Consider the following 9,458-nt stretch of genomic DNA (forward strand, 5'->3'; position numbering starts at 1 on the left):
GAAAAGTATACGTTACATTTATTTAACATGTTAAATTCAAAATAACTATTTCAAATAAATAATAAAGAAATAGTGTATTATATATTTACTTTTTCACTTTTCTATAATTTATATTATTATCTTTTTATGTTTGTTGATATAGTTACGTTGAAATGTAATGTTTATAATTTTCTAATGACTTTCTACTATTGTTTATTTAAATTCATACAAATATTTAATTATTATGTTCAAGCTTGTTAACGTAAAAAAGCAAGATTATACTACCAATCACACATAGAAAATAACATTCACTTTCAAAGTAGGATATCTTTGATTCACATTAACATTAAAAAGGATGTTATGTAGTGGCTATTGGTTTGCATAGGGCTCGCAAAAATGTATCACGGAAAATCAATCAAAGTGTTATCAACCGAACCAAGAATGTTGGCAACTAATATATTTGGTTGATAATATCATGTCAATCGAGTAACCAGTGTACGGTAATGATACAAAGTTTTCAATATATATATATATATATATATATATATATATATATATATATATATATATATATATATAGTTTTAGTATGTTTGGTGTTTAAGATTTAAGAGATTAAATATTAGCATTTACCGTATTTATAAAGTTTAAAGTTTTAAACTCATGTTGGTGTGTCCAATTTTTATCCGCTACTTTAACTTATAAACTAATGGTAGAAGTTAATAAAATCATTACGGAGCAAATTTTCAATCTCAACCATTACACAGGTCTCATTTACAAAACTTTGTTTATGTTTCACAATGCTCAAGAACACGGAAATCGTGATTCACAAAACCCATTCATACATGTTGATATATACCATTACAAATATGTACCAACCAAACTTATTTGTAGCCAAATAGGTTGGTACCAACTGTACACAGCACAGTAATGGTAGAATTTTTTTTTATACCGGCTATAATTGGTACAGTACATGGTTTAATGAAAAAATGATTGATATCGTACCAATTACACCCCTAGGTTTGCATATGATGGAAGAAATAAGCAACTACAGTAAGGCTATTGGTTTGCATATGTACTGGCTAAGGCATTTATATCAAGTATTGTATACTTTTATGGTAACGTTCGGCTTGATGTAGTTATAATGGATATATATTGTATTTGTATATATGTGAGTCTGACAGTCATATAGTATCAGTATCTTAATGATTTTGTAACGACTATCTTAGGTAGAATATATGATAGTGAGACTAATTTAAAGGCCCAACGTTGATTTATGGAGTAAGCAAACACGAACTTTACTTATTTAAAATGAACATACAATAGTTACAATGTCCCAACTACAATTAATAATTACAAAAATAATGTAAATGATGAAAAATAAAACGAATGGATAGATGAATTTACGACTTCATTCTTCTAGTTATTAACACACATACGTACATTATCACCTTTGTGTTGTGAATTATTGTGATCTTCTTTATGCAAAGAAGTTTGTCATGATTAGCTCCAATACAATCTATCATGAACATTGTGTTGTACATGATGATACCATTTGTCAACTGAATCATTATAAATGTTATGTAATTATATTCTCCCCTTAGGGTTTTTAAACAAATTTATAAAATTTACAACATAAAATATATTAGAACATGTGTATATTGATAGTGGGTTGACGTTACTACTAACGGCACATGAATATATATCATAATCAAAGTCATGCAATCAAGGTTTGTAAGGTATGTTATGAAATACCGATTGCAATTATGGAAACTTATAAGAGTTATAGGAAGTAGTGTTCATAAACCAAAAGGTTGATCAAACAAGAATGGGCACTCTATAAGAGTTATGAGGAAGTAGTGTTCATAAACCAAAAGGTTTACAAAACAAGTATTTTTCATTCTAAGGATCTTGGTGGTCTGATAACATGAATAAGGCAGCAACATCACACCCAAAAACCATTTAGAGGCCCCAACACTAAGCAACCATACGGATGTACATAGACGCATCAATCAAAGTAATCAAAAATATGCTGACAAGGCAAATCAGAGGCATAAGTTGGTTGTGTTTAAAGAAGGTGATCTCGTCTAGATTCTTTTGAGGAAAGAACATTTTTCGGGGGGGGGGGGGTGCTTTGCTAAATTACGTTCCGGAGCTGATAGGCCATTCAAAATTATTAAGAAGATAAATGATAGTGCATGTAAAGTTGATTTACTAGGCCAATACAACGTCTCTGCCACCTTTAATGTGGATGATTAGGCACCGTATGAAAGATCTGGCAATAAGGCTGATGATGTAGATGATGGAGCTTTTTCAGACGGGGTGGATGATGCAGGAGCATCGGTACCAGAACCGACTCAATACCCGACCCCAACTATTCAACCCAACCCAAAACCAGTTATTATCCGGACTTACCAAAGGCATGAGAAGATCCAATAGGATCAGGATATTATTTTGAATTATTTTAAAATTATAAGTTATCTCTTTTTTGGATAGATTCTAGTTTCCTTTTTTGGGTTTTGAATTTGTTTTATTGGTTGAACCAAAGCGGGGAAGGGGATTATGTTCGTTTTTCTTATTATTGAATTGAAATAAAACTTTATATGTATTATAGAAGTTCTAGCTTATTTTTCATCAGCCATTTGATTTATTTGTACCTCCAGTTACATCAGATTGACTTGGTTCCAGGTGTCGCTCCGATAGCCAAAACACCTTATCGGTTAGCCCCACCCCCCCCCCCCCCCTCTGAGTTGCAGGAGTTGTCTACATAGCTTCAGGAGATGTTAGACAAGGGATTCATTCCACCGAGTAGTTCACCATGGGGAGCATTGTTCTTTGTTATAAAGAAGAAGGATTGTTCGCATTGGATGTGTATCGACTATCAGGAGTTGAATAAGCTAACAGCGAAGAACTATTATCCACTCATGTGGAGTGGCGATTTATTTAACCAGCTCCAGGTTGCATCTTGGTTTTCCAATATTGATCTGTATTCGGGTTATCATTATATGAGGGTTAGGGAGGAGGATACGCAGAAGACGGCCTTCCGAACTCGTTATGGTCATTATGAGTTCGTGATGATGCCCTTTGGGCTCACCAATGCTCCAGCTATATTCATGGGTCTCATGAATCACGTATGAAGGCCCATGTTGGATTGGTCGGTAATTGTGTTTAATGATGACATCTTGGTCTATTCCAAGACCCAGGAGCAGCATGAGGAGCATCTGACAGAGGTATTGGAGACTTTGAGGAGGGAGAGGTTGTATGCGAAGTTTTCCAAGTATGAGTTATGGTTGCACGAGGTGAAGCTTCTGGGGCACCTTGTTAACCAGAACGGTATTCAGGTTAATCCGTCCAAGGTCGAGGCGGTTATGAGATGGGAAGTTCCGAGGTCTCCATCTAAGATTCGAAGTTTCGTTGGATTGGCGGGTTACTATCAGAGATTCATTCATGATTTTTCCAAGATAGTGGTTCCTTTGACCCGGTTAACAAAGAAGATTGTCATGTTTCGTTGGGGGACTGAGAAACAACAAATTTTGAGACTCTGAGGCGAAGATTGTGTGAGGCGCCGATTCTGACCCTGCCGGAGGGTGTTGAGGATTTTGTCATGTACTGCGATGCATCAATCACGGATTTGGGTGCAGTTCTGATGCAACAAGGCCATGTGATTGCTTACGTTTCAAGATAGTTGAAGCCTCACGATACGAATTATCCTACGCATGATTTGGAGTCGGGGGCTATGGTGTTCACCCTCAAGATTTGGCGAAATTACCTCTATGGGGTCCGTTGTACTATCTACACGAATCACAAGAGTCTGAGGTATTTGATGGATCAACCAAATGTGAATATGAGGCAGCATAGATGGTTTGATGTGGTGAAGGATTATGATTATGAGATCCTTTATCGCCCAAGAAAGGCCAATGTAGTGGACGATGCTCTCAGTCGTAAGGCGGTTGCTACCTCGATCAGAGATGTGTGTTTGAGGATCACCGTGATTACCCCACTCTTGGAGCAGATTCGAGAGGCTCAGGTTGAGGCTACGAAGGAAGAGCACCAGAAGAGCAAGCACATAGTGGGTATGGTGGCTTCCTTCGATTATGATTGTCGAGGATTATTGATCCTTCATCAGGGGTTCGGGTTCCATATTAGGATGGTACATGTCAGGTTTTGATGGAGGAGGCGCACAAGTCGAGATTCTCTATTCACCCTGGAGCGACAAATATGTATATGTAACGACCCGTTCCCGGTATGTTAATTCATTGGTAATTGTTGTAAGTTTTGCAAGAGGAACTCGACGAGTTCATAGCCTGACTCGCCGAGTAGGGTCGCGGCTGCGAGCACGCGTGAGCCGGGGACTCGGCGAGTCCATATCCTGGACTCGGCGAGTCCATCCGTCTGGGTGAAACCCTAAATCCCCGGGTTGCCCACTATTTAAACCACCTTATAACCCCATTCTCGCCTCCCTCACCCTGTGAACGCAGTGAGAAAACCCTAATCCTCCCTTGAGAGCTTATAAGTGTTTTTGGTGCCATTTTGTGAAGGTGTGAAGAAGGAGAAGAAGAAAGAAGCAAGGAGAAGAGTTGGAGTGCAAAAATCCAAGGGCAAATCTGAGTTATTTGAGGTATTTTCGGAGTTCCCTCTTGTTATATGCTTTAAACTTCCATTAGGGCTCTCCTAAGAGCTAGTTGATGCTTGTTCCAAGCCTTATGTGTGCATGAATGCCTTAATAAGTCGAGATATCTTTAGATCTGAATGATGGGGTGTTGTAGAGCCCAGATCTACTGTCTTTTTGGAGTTACTTTGCATATTAATCATAGATCTACCCATTTTGTGCATCTTTTAGCCTTATTTCCCTTACTCATGAGGTTGTACACGTAAAGTTGGAAACTTTACGTGGTAAATCAGCTTATTGGACTCAGATCTATCAATTGTATGTGTTGGATTCAAGCAAAATCGAGTAAAAATCAGTGGCATGGCGGCAACTCGGCGAGTCGGGAAGAACGACTCGGCGAGTTGGGTCGCGAGTCCCCGATTCCTTCATTTTTATCAGTGTTGAGTGGATCCAGTGAGTTAGAGAGTGGACTCAGCGAGTTGAGAGTAGACTCAGTGATGGAGGGACTCGGCGAGTTATTCATACAACTCGGCGAGTCCAAGGCAATCTTCTTAAGCTCAAGAACAACTCGTCGAGTTGTTCATAGGACTCGGCGAGTCGGATGAAGATTGTCTGAGTTCTTGGATCGGGAGAGTACTCGTCGAGTCGATGCCATACTCGACGAGTAGCAGCGAGTTAAGTCGAGGAGTGAGAATAGGGACTCGGCAAGTTGGCGGCCCAACTCGGCGAGTCAGGTCAACTATGGGTTGACTTTGACCGAGAGTTGACTTTGTCTGAGAGTTGACTTTGACCTGGGGTAAAAGAGTCATTTTACCCAGTGCAGTGTTTAGTATTTGATTGAGTATGTTTATGGTCTTGTAGCCGGGGAGATACCGGAGCAGCAGCAGTTAGCCCTCAGAGCTATTCACTCAGCAGCCAGTTCACGAGGTGAGTCTCCCTTCAGTAGGATCGGGTCTACGGCCACAATGTCGGCCCGTGTAATTATCAGTAGTCCGGTCTTTAGTTTGATGTAGTAGCTAGCTGGCTTGACGTCTTTGTGATTCAAGCATATTTGTGTTATGTGTTCCGGACTTCGGTCCGATGCAGTTAGTTCCGGACTTCGGTCCGATGTAGTCAGTTCCGGACTTCGGTCCGATGCAGTTAGTTCCGGACTTCGGTCCGATGCAGTCAGTTCCGGACTTCGGTCCGATGCAGTTAGTTCCGGACTCCGGTCCGATGCAGTCAGTTCCGGACTCTGGTCCGATGCAGGGGACAAGGTCCCGGTCAGTTCCGGACTTCGGTCCGATGCAGCTAGTTCCAGACCTCGGTCTGATGCAGTGGGCAAGGCCCAGTATGTGATTTATATGTATTGTATGGTATGTGGTAGTTTGGGGGAGCTCACTAAGCTTCGTGCTTACAGTTTCAGTTTTGTTTCAGGTACTTCCGCTTGAAGAGAGAGGAGCTCGGGATGATGGCATCGCACACACCACAACTTCAGCTTTTATCCTGGGAGTTGATTGGTTCTTGATTTTTATATAACCTGGATATGATACAGTTTTTCGCATAGTGTTTTATTATTAATTTGAGATACATCATGTATGGTTTATGATATGACACTCAGATTATGGTTTTTGGTTATGTTGAAAAACGAAATTTTTGGGTCGTATTTTTGGGTCGTTTCAAGTTGGTATCAGAGCCCTGGTTTGAGGGATTCGGATACACTTCCGGGTGTATCTGAACTCAAACTAAGGGGGAAATAAAAAGATTTTTTTTAAAAGGAAAATGTTTTCTAAAAGAATTTTGAAAGCACTTAGGAAGAAAGAGATTTTTAAACAAGATAAGGGTGTGGTGCATGCGATCAGCCGAGCTCAAGTAAGTACTCCCAAATTACCCATACAAGTTATTTGTTCAGTTTCAGCTTCAGTAGAACAGCATGCTAGTATAAGACTAAGGATCTAGGAGGATGCCTTATGTGCCTGCTTTATGTGTTACATCTTTATGAGTATTGCATGCTAGTATTGAGTAGACAGCAGTAGGATAGCCTGTTTAGGTTATGCCTGATAGTATGAGCTTAGCACTACATGCTAGATCAGTTTCTCGTTTTGAGAATAGTTTTGCCTGAGTATGTTCCCTTATTCCGAATGCTGCTTGCTTCGTGCTTTGTGGGAGTTCTGAGTGATGGAAGTTAGCCATTAGGTGAACACGTTACACCACATGTGATCAGGGTTAAATAATCCCAGAGTGCTGGAACTGGCCCTATTGCGCAGCTCTTGTTTGAGTCCAACCGTTATAGGGACGGGTCTTTTACTTGAAGGATTATCTGATCTTCGTCACATGTGATGGTGTTCAGGTGATGGTTAATTAGCATTATAAGGAGACCTGCAGCAGCTGAGGACTAGTTGAGTTGAGTCTGAGGTTTCCCTGGGGCAAGCCTAGGATGAGAGTAGCAGCGATCAGTAGTAGTAGAAGTGACTTGGTGGAGTCAGGGCAGTTCTTGAAGAAAGTACAGATAGATGTGGAAGGTAGTATGGGCCCGTACTACTGGAAGCAAAGGATCTGTACTCGAATCAAGAAAGGCTGAAACAAGACCAGGAAGCTAGTTGTAGTATCAATGATCCCTCAAGAGATTCCATGAAGAGTTGGGTACTCTCCTACGGTCATGTGTACTGGATTTTGGCGATAGTTGGGATACATATCTTTATTTAGTAGAATTTTCGTATAACAGTTATCACACCGACATTGATCGACCTCCTTTTGAGATGCATTATGGGCGAAAGTGTAAGACCCCAATATGTTGAGGTGAGGTCCATCAACGAGTCAGTGGGAGTACGGAGGTGGTACTTAAAACGATTAAATTGATTCAGTAGGTTTTAGGCATACTTCAGACAACACAAAGTCAACAAAGAGCTACGTAGATAGACGCCGGCCATACTTAGAGTTTCAGGTTGAGGATATGGTACTCCTGAAGGCATCACCTTGGAAAGGTGTTATCCGATTCAGGAAGCGAGCAAGTTGGGCTCCGGGTATATTGGTCCTTTCAGGGTGATAACCCCGGTGGGCATGGTTGCGTATCGTTTGGAGCTTCCATAGGATCTCAGTCAGATTCATGGCACTTTTCATGTCTCTTGGTTTCGAAAATTTTTGGTCGATGATTCCACAATGGTTCCATTAGAGGACATTCAGGTGGTTGATCGCCTAAATTATATAGATAGACCAGTGGTGATCCTTGACAAGAGGACAAAGACTCTACGAAACAGGGCGGTGGATCTCGCGAAGGTGCAGTTGCAGCATCGAAAGGGTTCTGAATGGACATGGGAGTTAAAGGCCGATATGAGGGAGCATTACCCAGAGTTATTTGCGGCAGCGGACTTTAGGGACAAAGTCTAATTCAAGTGGGGGAGAATTATAACACCCGATTCAAGGTATTTTTCATTTTGACCCTTAGTGTGTAATTAGTTTTCAAATTTGGTCACTAGGGGCATTATTGGAATTTTTGGGGAGGACGTGCGAATGTTGGGCATATGTGGTCACCGGAAAAACCCTAATTTTAGGGTTTGGACCTTTTTTAAACAACCTTATGTCTCAAGGTTCTCTCATTTCCTAGCCTTCGTTGCCCTTTTGAGCCTTATTTCGAAACCCAAACTCATCTAGAGAGATTTGACCCTTTGTGTGTGCTTTAGTCGGTGTTTGGTGAACCTTGAAGAATAAGAAACTTGGAGAAGGAGCATTGATCAAGTAGGAGATTGTAGATCCAAAATCTACTCTCATTTCTCAGTTTCGTTAAGGTATAAATCTTCTATCTTGATGACTCTATTGTTAGATCTAGTATAGGGCTTGTTTTGAGCACATTTTGGTCCCATGTATGAATTATGATGGGGATTTTTCGCTCCAGAAGTTATGAGTTGCTCCTCTTGATGTTTATGAGATCCTTAGTTCATAAAGTTGGCATCTTGATGGCTGATGATCAACCATGCATGAATATATGTCTATTTGGTAAAAGTAGGATGCAAAATCTAAGGTTTGAGTCCATCTGAGCCATGCAAAGGCGCCTAGTTAGTGACTTTATGGATTAATACATTCCACAAGGTTTGGATCTAGAATATGGACGTTTGGTCTTAAGCATTAAGTGTTTAATGGGAAATTAGCTTAATGGGTGTGTACGTCGGGCGTACACGTCTGGATCCCTGACTCTGTGTAGCAACCTAGTACGTCGGGCATATTAGGGGGTACACTTAGTGTACTCGACCAAGATGGGATTTTGACTTTTGGGCCGCCATTGAATTTTAGGGTTATGGGCCCTTGTTGTAGCAAACAAATCAATTAAAACTCCTTATGGAAATACTCGGAAAGCAAGCACCAGAAACTTGATGCCTTTAATAGCTCACACCCAAAACCTAGAAACCCTAAAACGAAGATGAGAGAGAGGAAAGAGGTATAATTTTCGTTTATATGCTTCTTAGAAGGAGTCATACAAAAATTCTAGCCCAAGGGGTCTTTATATAACTGTTAGATATCCCTAAGAAACCCTAGATAACGACAAACCATAAATAGGTAATTATCTAGTTCCTAATTATCCATTTGGAGCATTCTAGATAACCCTGATAGGGTATAAAAACCATCCAAGCATGGAGGTTTCTAGAATCTCTCTCTTGATCAACTAATGAACAATTACAAAGCAGCCTTTATACAATCAATTAATTCCAATTGATCCCAATTTAATTTTAATCAATTATTAATTAAGTATTGTTGATTTCTTAATAATTTATTAATCATATAAATTAACAAATCAATTATACTATAAATGATCTCATGTTAATTTATTAATTACATAATAAATTAACATATAAATTATCTATTTCCAATTAGTATATTAATCACATAACATATTAATAG

The sequence above is a fragment of the Lactuca serriola genome, chromosome 1 (assembly GCF_051521515.1).
Source record: "Lactuca serriola cultivar US96UC23 chromosome 1, Lser_US96UC23_V15, whole genome shotgun sequence".
Classification (NCBI taxonomy): Eukaryota; Viridiplantae; Streptophyta; class Magnoliopsida; order Asterales; family Asteraceae; genus Lactuca; species Lactuca serriola.